This window comes from Lonchura striata, chromosome 27 (assembly GCF_046129695.1).
Source record: "Lonchura striata isolate bLonStr1 chromosome 27, bLonStr1.mat, whole genome shotgun sequence".
Lineage (NCBI taxonomy): Eukaryota > Metazoa > Chordata > Aves > Passeriformes > Estrildidae > Lonchura > Lonchura striata.
The window spans coordinates 4,844,058-4,856,885 of record NC_134629.1 but is presented as its reverse complement, the minus strand read 5'-3'; the positions used below and the strand labels follow the sequence as shown (position 1 = coordinate 4,856,885).

At 47.8% G+C, this 12,828-nt stretch overlaps 1 pseudogene; it reads right to left on the bottom strand.

The window, feature by feature from the left end:
* Positions 1–1,709: 1,709 nt before the first annotated feature.
* LOC110477817 (keratin, type II cytoskeletal 75-like) lies at positions 1,710–11,768 on the bottom strand (annotated as a pseudogene).
* Positions 11,769–12,828: the final 1,060 nt, after the last annotated feature.

Here is a 12,828-nt window from a genome sequence, read left to right as displayed (position 1 = left end):
CTGCACACTGGGATGGAGCTCTGGGCAGAGCAGCAGCTCTGGGGTGGTGATGATGATGGGGGTGATGGCGATGAGGGTGATGGTGATGGGGGTGAAGGTGGTTCAGAGGGTGATGATGATGGGGGTTGATGGTGATGGGGATGATGATGATGGGGGTGATGGTGGTTCAGGGTGTGATGATGATGGGGGTGAAGGTGGTTCAGAGGATGATGATGATGGGGGTGATGGTTCAGGGTGTGATGATGATGAGGGTGATGGTGGTTGAGAGGGTGATGGTGATGGGGGTGATGGTGACTCAGGGTGTGATGATGATGGGGGTTGATGGTGATGGGGGTGATGATGATGGGGGTGATGGTTCAGGGAGTGATGGTGATTGGGGTGATGGTGCTGGAGGTGATGCTAATGGGGGTGATGGTGGTTCAGAGGGTGATGATGATGGGGGTGATGGTTCAGGGTGTGATGATGATGGGGGTGATGGTGTTTCAGGGTGTGATGATGAGGGTGATGGTGGTTGAGGGGGTGATGGTGATGGGGCTGATGGTGTTTCAGGGTGTGATGATGATGGGGATGATGGTGGTTGAGAGGGTGATGGTGATGGGGGTGATGATGGTTCAGAGGGTGATGATGATGGGGGTGATGGTGTTTCAGGGTGTGATGATGATGGGGATGATGGTGCAGGGCTCTGCCTAGCCTGGAACCAAAGTTGGCACTGCTGTAGCCAAACCCTGATTTGGCTGCACCAAAACTCTCTCCACATCTTGCAGGACAACTTCCACCTGCCTTTCTGGGCCTCAACAATGAACCATCACAGTTTCTGCTGCTGGAAAGTGTCACACTGTGGGAGGTGGAGCCTCGGTGGGATTTGCTGCAGTTCCAGCAGTGATGGTCTCTGCTGTGTCCTCACTGATGTTACAACTGGTGGTAGCTCAGTCATTGGCTGTACTGGACCCTTCACTCGGTGCTCAGGTTACTGACGAGCCTGAGAGGTGCAGCTCATCCAAATCCCATCAGAACTGCCTTTATTGTTCCCATGCTCTGTAAGAGGTTTGGAAAACCACAACTTGGGATTGCAATGGACACCTCAGTGTCCTGAGTCATCGTTCCCCAGGCTTTGGTCGTTCCCTGTCCCAGACAGTCTCTGGTCACCTCCACAACTGCAGTCTTTGTGTCCAAGGAGCTGCTGTCATTCCAGGGTTCCTCTCAGTTCCTCACATCGAGGAGAGCAGGAACATGAGGAATACTGACAGAGTGAGGAGATGAGTCACTGATCAAATCCTTGGTAGGATTTTGGGGGCTGCAGTCCCAGAATCTGGAGGTTTGAGGCCAAACCTTTGTTTCTGGGGATGTGAGTGACTTAGCAGCAGCAAGAAATGGACAGAGGATGTGTCACAGACAGGGAAACCCTGTGTGTGGTTGGGTTGGGAATATCAACCTTTAAAAAGTCTTTTTAATACAAATTTGGAAATCTGAAGAATGAAGCCCTTGGCATCTCTCTTCCCTATCAGGTTGGAACAAATTCTTTTGGATATTGCCCAAATAGTGCAGGAGTAACGTCTTTGAAATGCAGAGCAATTGACTGACATATATGCTTGGAACACCAAAATCTCTGGGATTTAGTGATGGGTTGTGGGAGCCCAATTCCATAGAGCCCCTGGAGGGACATGGCAGGAAGTGCAAAGGAAAAGCTGTTGCAGCTTTACAGAGGCTCCTCAGTGCCCTTGGATGAAGCACTCCACCTTGGCTTTCAGCTTGACTTTGCTCACGGAGGCACAATCCATGTGTCCTGGAGCACTCAAAGGGTCTGGGAAGTGAAAAAGAAAAGTGTTTAGTGCCAGCAGATAATGCAGATACAAATTTCCAGGGCTACTCTCTTCAAGCACACACATTTCCCTATGCTGTTAAAGCCTTTTACTCCCTGATCCTCTCAGGAAGACAATGAATGTCACTGGACACAGAGAGGAGAAGGAAAATTTGGGCCAGCTGGGGTTCCAAATATCCTAAATGAACACATTCAGCTAAAGTTGACCCACTTAAGGTGGGATTCTACTCTTTTTAATTAAAATCTGCACAAAAGTTGGCCCTTAGGTCCCTCTAGAGACTCCAGAGAGGGAGAGGCCTCATTTTCCTACTGACAACACTGGCTGCTGTTCTCCCTAAAAGCCTGGAATAAATGTTGTATTTGGTTGAAACAGCTGTCAGTGCATCAAACTTCTCCTCTGAACAGGCGTGGTGGGGGGTTCATTCTTCATATCTGCATGGGGAGGAAAAACCAATTTTGCTCCTCATTATTCAGCTTAAACACATGGTGGGATCCTTGGGATTGTCCTGGGCAGAGGTAGGAGTTTGACTTGATGATCCAGCTCAGGATATTCCATGATTAATCAGGAATATTAATCTAATCCTTCTCTTCCACCTCCAAATGCCCAACTCCAGCAGCTGTTGATGGAAGTCACCCACGAGCAGCTGGAGCAGATCCTGATCCTTGTGCAGCCTTTGCCATCCCCAAGATCATGGAGTGGCACCTCTCATCACTTGCAGGAGTGTCTTCCATGCGGAATTGCTGCCAGGAAAACCAGACCTGGGCATGCATTTCTGCTGGCATTGTTGGGCAAATCCCTGTGAGTTTGGACTCTACATGTATTTATTTTTCAGTGAAAGAGGTGTTCAGAGTGACAAAACTGCAGGAAAGGTGGATAAATCTTTCCTGGAGACATGAAATAGGTGATTTTCAGTCCCACCTTGCTGGAATATCAGCAGGGCTCTGTGACGTGGGTGGGAACACTAAATTCCTTTGGCTGCAATGGGATAGGGCTTAGCCCTGGAAATCCCTCTTCCAGAAGTGCTTTTATGTGATTTTTTTGGCATCCCCATGGCCTGGGAACATGTTCTGCTCCATGGAGAAGTTCCTGCATGTAACCCCAAAAGCCACTCAGTGTTTCAGGGTGAAGCTGTGTGGGAGTTCTGGGAGTTGAGCATTTTCTTTGGGATCCAGCCTAACAGGAGCTCAGAGAGTTCAGCATTTTCCTGGTTGGGCCCTGGGTGGGTTGGCAGCTCCTGGGAAACAGAAGGAGTGAGGTTGGTTTGTTCTCTCCAGGTGTTTAATTGCAGAGCTGGGCTGATCTTGGCACCTCCAGCCTGGCTGACCCGGCCCAAACCCTGGCTTGGGAGCTTCTCCCTGCCCTGGAATCGCATCCTTGGTAACTCTGGTCTGGTGGCTCTGCCAGCTGTTCCAGACAGGGGATGGAGATAAAGCCTGACTGCTTTCCCTCGTCTGGAATGAGCGTTTCCAAAGGTTTAGCTCTGGTGCTTGGGATCCATCTTCCTTGGTTTTAAATTCCTCTGGAGCATTCCTGCTCTTCTGACACCTCCAGGGACTGCCTAAAGTGCTCTCAGTCAGTGGAGCTGCTCCTGGGGAACAACTTTGGACCCCAAATTGTCTTTCTGCTCCTTGGCTGGTTGGGATGGTGGTGTCCATGCCAGGTGAAACCAGCCCCACCTTCTGGTCTCTGTTGGCTGTTAAACGTGGAAAACATCCCAAGGTGCTGCTCTGGGATCTCTCCCAGTGCTCCGGTGTTCCTCCTCTTCTCAGAACAGGGACAGGGAGGAGTGGGAGACGGGAAGGCTCTGAGCAGCAGCTGGTGACGAGGCCAAATCTTCTAAAATTACTCTAAAATGACACTTTCAAGGGGATTTCATGGTGGCACAGAAACCCTACACTGCTCATTGTTTGATTGCAGTTTATTGAAGAAATTTAATACAATTCATATAAAAAGTTCATCAGGAACAGAAAATGGGGTGAATGAGCTGGTTACATTTTGGCACAGAATTTCCCAACCCTTTTCTTGAAAAAAAAAAACAAACAAACAAAAAAAAACCCCAAAAACCAAAAAACTATACTCAAAGGTGTTAAACCAAAGAAGAGATGTTTTTCCAAATTATGTAAACATTATAGTTTGTGTTTTCAACAATTGTTGTTCATACTTTTTTTTTTTTTCCCCCTTCTAATCCCGTTTTTTTCTCTGTTTCTAACCTGTCTCCAGCTTCTGAGAAGGGGAATGATTTTCTGCTGGGACACCTCTGCATTGTGTGGGCTTTGGGCTTAAAATGATCCCTTCTGTGTGGGTGAAGAATTAATTGGACATTAGAGAGAGCACTTTCACCTATGGAAAATTAAAGTTGAATTTTGGGATGTAGGTAGAGCAGGAGAGCCCTGGAGTGAGCCAGCAATGCCAGAGGAATTGGGGAATGGAGAAACTGCCTGTGGGAAGATGTTTTGTTTTCAATTTCGTAAGAATTTGGGGAGTGAGGGAGGAGTAGGTGGGAGGGAGCACCATGGGCTCAACTCTCCTGGATTCCTAGGCAGGTGAAAGAACAGGCTCTGTTTCCAGATGTAAACAAAATTCTTGCCCCTCCTCTAGATCGGCAGTGGGGCACTGGGAAGGTGCTCGCTGAGCTCTGACGTTAATGAGACTCATTAATGAGACAGCTGATTATTCACTGACAAGCGGCGCTCAGGGAGGGATATGCAGGGGAATTGTCTGGACTGGGAGAGCGAGCATTCCCAAGCTGAGAAACAGCACTGGGAAAGTTTTTCCTCAATGGCAAAGTGACAAGCAGGGATTTTGAGATGATTCCAAGGCTTTGTGCTGGCAGGTGAAGGTGCTGCTTGCCTTTCTGTGCTGCAGCTGAGTGGAGCTCACTTCACTCAGCTCTGGTGGCTTTCCTGGCTGGTGCTTTTAGACACAAATCTCACGCTGGAGCTGCTTCCTGCTCCGGAGCTGAATCCCCCCATTCCAAAACCCGTCCCCAGCCCCAGTATGTTCCCACCTCTGCAGCTGCTCCCAGGTAAGAACACAACTGCGGTGGGAAAGCAGGGGCACAAGGTTTGTTTGGAACAGCACAAAGGAATTTCAAGCTTTAGTTTCACACATTCAAATTATTTCTTGGACAGTCTATCACTGACTGGATTTCACACATCTTATTCTTGGGCTTTTCTTCCTGGTCTGAGGCATCTGAGTCCCCCAAGGGACAATCTCAATGTATAAATCCCTTCAAGTTCAAATCTGGTCAAGGAAAATGTGTCTCAGGCTCTTTGGCCTCCTTAGTCCCACCTAAAGGGCTGGAAAAATTATATTAATTTTTGTGCAGATAACTACAAGCTGCATCTTGTCTTATCCTCAGTTCCAGGTACAAGCAAGGAATCACTTAATATATTGTTTGTGAGATGAATTACTTACAAATATTTTTGGCAACAACACCTTCTCCAGACAGCCTGGAAGAAAGAGAGGATGGAGAAGTCAGGGCTCCTTATAAGATAATTTCAAGCAGTATTTTTGCACCAGGGACCTTGGAAAACAGACACGGTGTGGCTGATGGGGACTATCCAAGAGGATTTGGAATGACACCTGTTACTGTGTAGGATGGGGGTGAATTCCCTCTGCAAAATTTTGTGACACTTTCACCTCCTTGCAAGGCGAAAGTGAGAACATGGTTGGATTTGGACATGACTTGGCTTGCAGGGGCGGTTCCCACCTGCTCTCCTCTCCCTCCAGCAGCTTCCTGTAGGTCGCAATCTCGATGTCCAAGGCCAGCTTGACATTCATGAGCTCCTGGTACTCCCGGAGCTGCCGGGCCATGCCAGCCTTGGCTTTCTGCAGAGCGGCCTCCAGCTCCTCCAGCTTGGCCCTGGCATCCTTGAGGACGATGTCCCCATGCTGCTCCATGTCAGTGATGGCCATCTGCAGCCCAGCCACCTGCAGGAACAAGTCCAGGGACCACATGATGGGTCTGGATCCCAATTTTCAGGCCCCTTCCATCCAGGGGTGGAGACGGGAGTGGCACACGTTTCGTGTGGTCCTGTGCCTGCCCCTTCACACTGGGATGTCTGAGCGGAGCTGCTGGACCAGGTGGTTCATCTCTGAGATCCCCACCCTGGTGTTCTGGAGGTCATCCCTGTGCCAGCCAGCCTAGAGCTGCAGGTCCTTGTACTGGGTGGGCAGGGAGGGGACATGGGGGACAGGCAGAGACTGACCCTGCCCTGATCCCCTCTTCACCAGGACTTTCCACACTCATCCCCTTGAACTTCCTCCTTCTGTGTCCTTCTGCATCTCCATCTCTCATTGTCAAAGCAGCATTTTCCCACAGAATCGTGAAAAATCATGGAAAGTTGGAGAAGACTTTTAAGATCATCAAGTCCCACTTCCAAACATCTCCAAGGAACTATTTGAACTCCTCTCCAAATCCACTTAATTTTTCACCTTTCCCCCCTATCCTCGCTGCTTGTTCTCTCCAGTATAAATCATCCTTTGGGAAATGCTAAACAAAATTCTCCCTGTTTGTTTTCACCTCCTCACCTTGCTCTGGTGCACGACTCAGCCCTGGCACGGCTCCAGTTGGTGATCTCCTCATTCTGTGCCTTGATCTCGGTGATGATGCTGTCCATGTCCGGGTTCCAGCTGCTGTCCATGGACAGCACCACCGAGATCTGGCTCTGTTTCTGGGACAGCTGCTGTAAGTCAAACAAATTCATCTTCTGTCCCAAATGTTTCACTGTTTGTCCTGAGCCAAAGTGTAGAAGAGAGCTGGGGAGGAGCTGTAGTACTGATGTGAGAGATGCTACTCACTTCAAAAAATTTAGAAAGGTTTATTAAACCTTATCAAAAATACAGCAGAAGACTGAATAGAGAAAATATTACGGTGCTGGTAGCAAAGGATTTTTCCCACCATGTTCTCACCCACACCATGGAGGTTTTGCCTTTTAACCCTTTAACTCTTCCCAAAGTTCTGTCCATCGACTCCAGTGGTGGAGATCACGTCCTTAAATCTTGATTGGGGGCCAAGTAACAAGCCAGCCCTCCCAAATGTCCCAAAGCCAAGCTGTCCCCTGATAACAATGTAAGGGGTAAAACATAACTTTAAATCAATAAAACTTCTCTTAACATATATACATGGTATTTGCCTTTTAATTGTGAGAGTCAACCATCACATTCCTCATCTATCACACTGACCAGCTCTTGGGCTCTTTGAGCCTCTGGAGCCTGGGAAAATGGGGGAACAGCAGATGGGAAATTTGGGATGCTCTTACTACTTAATAGAGGGCTTGTAGGAAGTTTATCTCATCTGTCAATGCATCCACCTTGGTCCCCTGATCCACCTTGTTCACTTAGGCAGCATCCACATCATGAAATGGTGAAAACAGAGCTTGGACTAGGCCTTCTCTGGGTCATTGGGTGAAGTCTTTGTATCTAACACAAACCTTTGGAGTTTCAGATTAAATTAAGAACTGAAATACAATATTAAACCAGAAATGGAGGATTTCTTGATTTCTGTCCCTTTAAACAGAACCAAGAGTTAAGTGATTTCTCACCTCTACCTTTTTTTTGGGAGGGGAGGTGGGAGGATGTCCATGGATCCAAACAATGTCACACCACTGAATTTCCCTTTTCCTGCCAGTGCCCAGACACATATTTTGTACAATACTTGAAACAGCAGAAGCTTCTTACTGTGTCTCCTGCAGGTGAGACCAAGGGTCTGTGGATGCTGGGATTGGACACAGAAAGGCTGAGGACTGGCAGAGCATCTGGTGAAGGGACAAGGTCTGCATGACCCAGGCTGATCTGGGGGACCAGATCAGTGGGATCTGTGGAATCTGTGCTGACCTGTGGGACATTCCTGAGTTTGTGATGAGGGACCTGAAGCAAGGAGGAATTTCAGCCCAGCACTGCTCCACTGGCACAACCAGGTGTTTCTGCTTCCTGGGACTCCAGCTGTGCCCCGTGGTGTGGGCCTGGCACTGCTGGATACAAAGAGTCATTTGAATGTGGTTTGCCTTTCCAAAGCTGTCCCTGCTTTGGTGGTGGTGCCTCTTCACCTTCTTGAACACGACAAAGTTGTTCTCTGCTGTTGTGTGCTTGTGGATCTCCTCCTCTACCTCTGGGGAGGGAGAGCTCAGAATCCCTTCGGAGCCTCCACCAGGGGCCTGTACAAACCCCCTCTTCACAACAGGAGAGACCAAAGGGTCTCTTCCTGTGGTCATTTATCAATAATCCACAGATTTTTGGAGGGAGCAGCACGGGAGCAGAATCATTGATGGAGCTTTATTTTTTCTACTTATGTCACTGATTATGACAGAAAAGTCAGCACCCCTGCACTGGTGGGTAGGAAGGGCCGTCTAGAAAAGCTGAAGGTCCTCATTAAATGTACCTTTTGTCCTGTGAATGGGAGCCTTGTGCTCCCAAAATATTCTGGGTGGGGCCAGGGGTGAGCTCATTGCCACACCTGGTTCATCAGGAGAGCTGGAATCTGCGATGCAGCTCCAGCGGGATGGCCGGGGAGGAGGGCAGGGGGCGGCCTGGGCAGGGAGAGTCCAGGCCACGCTTCTGGGAAAGGTCAAAACCCAGCGGGAGCCTGGAGCCATGCCCAGCTCCCATGGAACGTTTAAGTGGGGGAGATGAAAGAGAGAAAGAGAGGAGTTCAAAGGATGGAGTCCGTGCAGGTAATAAACCACTGCTCTCTCCTGGCCCTTTCATGGGGGAAGATTTATTCCCATCAGGAATATCCATCCCTGAATATAATTTCCATTAAGCAGAGCCCCAGCTTTGCATCTATTTGTGGGTCTCGAAGCTCTTGGCCATGTAGAGGAGAAAAGTTAATGACTGTCTTCCAGTTGCTGTATTAATGTTTGGCCCAGAGAAATCAGAGGTTTGGGTTGGAAGGGACCTTAAAGATCATGTCATTCCAATTCCCATATTAGAAAGTAAAATTGGGATCTAAAAAGTTTAAAATAGTTAAAGGTGGGAAGGACAAGTTCCCAGGAAGCGGGGCAGGAGCCCGATGTCCTGTTGTAGATGCAAGAGGATGGTCCTTGCCCAGCAATGTGTGTGATGTCATTGAGCTTCTCCCAGAATCCACCGATCCCAAAGGAATATTTGGCACTCTGTCAGACACAAGCGGAGCTCCAAAGTCCAAACTGCTTCTCTGACGTGATCTTTGACTGTTCAAGGATTTCATGTGCATGCTGCTTTCCTTCCCCAGGGTAGTCAAGGATGTTTCAATGGTGTTTTGGGGTGGGAAGGAACTTACCCTGTTCGGAAAGGTGGCACAGAGTGGCAGGCACATGATCTCCTGGGAAAGGAGAGCAGAGGGTTCAGGCAGGGTGCATGTGCCCTTGTTGGGAGCTGGGACGAGCACCTCATTCCCACATCTCATTTTTCTGGTTCCGCACTGACAATTTAAACTCCTCATTTATTCATATCCATTCCCAGCAGATTCCTCATGGCTGTGAGAGCAGACACAAATACTGGATGGATGTTTTCCTGAAGTGCAAAAAGCAGAGGAGAGAGGGAACTCCTGCTCCCAACAGCCCAAAGATTTGCTGAGCTGAAACTCAGGCCCAGGATCCTGGCGACTTTCCATGGGGTGGGAGGTAACTCCTCACTTTCCAAAGTGCTCAAATTATCCAATACACTGAATGAATTCTGATTTAGTTTTAAACTAAAGGAGGAAAGATTTATTGGGAAGAAATTCCTCCCTGTGAGGGTGGGGAGGCTCTGGAATGGATTTCCCTGGAAGCTGTTGCTGCCCCATCCCTGGAAGTGTCCAAGGTCAGGTTGGATGGGGCTTGGAGCAGCCTGGGATGGCAGGAGGTGTCCCTGCCCATGGCAGCAGGTGGGATGAGATGATCTTTAATGTCCTGTCCCATCCAAACCTTTCCATCATTCTGAGGTCACGGGTTTTTTTGGGCTGTCTTGGGCCTTTTCACTGACACAAGAAGAACAGAGTGAAGTAAAACTGGACAGGTCTTTCTATGGGTGTTGCCTACCTGACCCTGAAATCAACCACCACATCCTGCATGGCCTTGTTATAAATGAATTCCCAATTTATTAATGAAGGAAAATTTATTAAATGGCCCAAATATAAATTTAGAGAATAACAATGAAAAGCTACTATCAAAAAAAAGGTCAGTGCTGAGCCCAGGTATCGGCGCTGGGTGAGAAACAGGTTTGACCGCTGCAGCAGAGGGTCTCCCATGCTTTCACACCAACTGTCCTGCCCAAGCGATTTTTGTACGATTTTTCTTGCCCAAGGCAGAGTCCCTTTTCTTCCTTTTTGGAGTGCACGTATTCATGTGGAGCTCTTTCTCTGTGGCAAGTTGAACAATACATGTCTGGAGAGTGATGAACACCCGTGATCACGTTCCTGGAATTCAGTATTGAGATGTATCTCCCTGATGGCTCTGGCTATCTCAGTTTTGGATATTTATTGTGTATTTATTGTCCAGCATTCCTTGGACTACCTTGATGGATGATCCATCTCTGGGCGGGCCACGTTCATTGATTGCAAATGAAGTCCTCCCTCCTTTGTCCAGCTGGTTTCCACATTGTGTTGCAATCCCTGTCAGTGGCTTGTGCATTTTAAAAACTTCTTATAAGAGTTTATCTTGACAGTACATAACTATAAAATATATGACAACTTTATTTGCATGAATTATCATATACACATATAACAGCCTTGAGCTCAGAGCTGAGCTGTAGCCTCTCCTGTCCCAGAGCTGCCACCTCATGTTGCTGATGTACAACTCAAACATGGGCTCCAGGTTATTCTGCACAATTTTCTGGCCTTTCAAGAGGCTACATTTTGCCTCCAGAACTTTGTTTTGTTGCTCCAGGAACTGCACCTGAAACCTATCAGAACAATATAAATAATTCAGGATCCTCAACTCAAAACTTGCCTTGCTTTTCATGAAATGGAAGTTTAATATGGCAGGGATTGTAAATGTTTTCTGTAATTTAAAGCATGATTTGATGGGCATGTTACCAAAAGGTCATTGGTGGGAAGATCTGGGAGAGAGGAGAAATATTCAGCTGCAAGGAAACCTGGAGAAATAATTTGCTCCGTATTCAGGTTGTCAGAAAGGGCTATATGGACAGTCTGGATATGGAACAAAGTCCTGCACAAAATCCTTAGCTCTGCTTTAATAATTTAGGATTAAATTTCTAATGTTAAGAACTTCCTGATTCCATCTCCAGGTAAGGCCAGAGCTGGAGGAGCAGAATGTGCCTCACCTTGTTGATGAAGGAGGCAAATTTGTTGTTGAAGGATTTAATCTGGTCCTTGTCCTCCTGCCACACCTGCTGCATGTCAGGGTCAATCTCCAGGTTCAGGGGCACCAAGAGGCATTGGTTGAGCATTGTTGCCAGGTAATAATTGACATTGACTCCATGATTACAGAAGGCTGATCAATTGCTTCATTATATCATCTTATAATATATTGTACTATATATCTTAAGAAACTCAGAAACCCGTACAGCCAGTTGGATACAACTTTGACCTAATTGGTCAATCAATCCAAACACCATCCAATGTCTAATTAAGGAATCACTCTTTGGTAAACAAATCTCCATGACACATTCCACAAGGGCGCAACAGCAGGTGCAACAAGTGGACATAAGAACAGCTTCTCATTATTTTCTCTGATTTTCTCATAGCTTCCCCAGGAAAATGCCTGGGAAAGTCTGTGCCTGCTCTCTGTGGCCAGACCATGACCTTTTGGATCCCTCCAGGGCCACATCCAAGCCCTGCTCCTCCAGCTCTGCTATGTCTGGGACTGTATCCTGGTCTGGCAGCCCCAGGTCCTCTGCTCAAGGCCTCGTGGTCGCCCCGAGGCTGTGAAGGCTCCTCCTGCTGAAGGCTCCTCTGGCCCTTCCCATGCCTCCAGCAGGGCTGTGGGACACGGACATGGAGCTGCAGCTGCTTCCCTGGACGGGCATCGTGGCAGGAGCAGCACCAACTCCACAAGACCCAGGACTGAAAGGGAACAATGAGGTGAGGTGGCAGAGGAGCAGGAATCAGCTCTAATGCCATAGGCTGGCAGTGACAGCTCGTAAAACTTTCTGACTTATATTTTATAAGCTGTTTTTCAAAGAGGAGATTACTGGCTGGGCAAAAAAATTCCATTTCCATCCACAAGTTGCCTTTGGGTTTGGTTTTAGCTTGGTTAAAGTGGTTCCTGTTTAAAGCCAATGAGACTGAAGATGCCATGAGAGGGAATCCAGAGATTGGGAAAATGGCAGTTTGATGTGCTTTGCTAAAGAAAAATCCTGACTCTGCCCCCAGATTTCCAAACTGTGCTGATCCAGGCAAGAAGTTCCTGTCTTGGTCTGCACTCCTGAGCTTCCCAGGCAGAACTTCACCTGCACTGAGGTGCTGCTGGTAAAGGTAGGGATTTGGGAGACACCAGTGCCTTTCTGGGAGCCCAGGTACTTTGAGTCCAAATGCCGAATGATGAGAATTCTGAAAGTCCAGGGTCCCCTGAGAGAAAACAGCCTGACGTGTGAAAGTCCTGCTCATCAGATCAGTCACAGAATGTCCTGGGCTGGAAGGCACCCACAGGGACCGTTGAATCCAACCCCTGGCCCTGCACAGACACCCCAAAATCCCACCCTATGCCAAAGGACATAGTCCAAATGCTTCTGGAGCTCTGGCAGCCTTGGGGCTGTGACCATTTGTAGTGGTTTTGGTTCACCCATTTGAAATTCCTGGCCAATGAACCAATTAATGTGGTGGGTCTAGCGCAGGTCACACACCAGCCCACCCACTAGAATATACTTACTCATTTCCTGCTGTGAGATAGGATTAGGAGAAAGGCAAAGCAGGCTTAAAACTTTAAAAGGGTATAAAGAAAGCTTTATTAATAATAACAACCAAAAGAAATAATAATAAGAATTAGAATAAAATCTTGGGAACACTTCTCCCCTCTACAACCTTTTCTTTCCTACTCACAATATACAGAAACAACTCGGTTTATCTCTTCTAGAATATTTGTTCTTC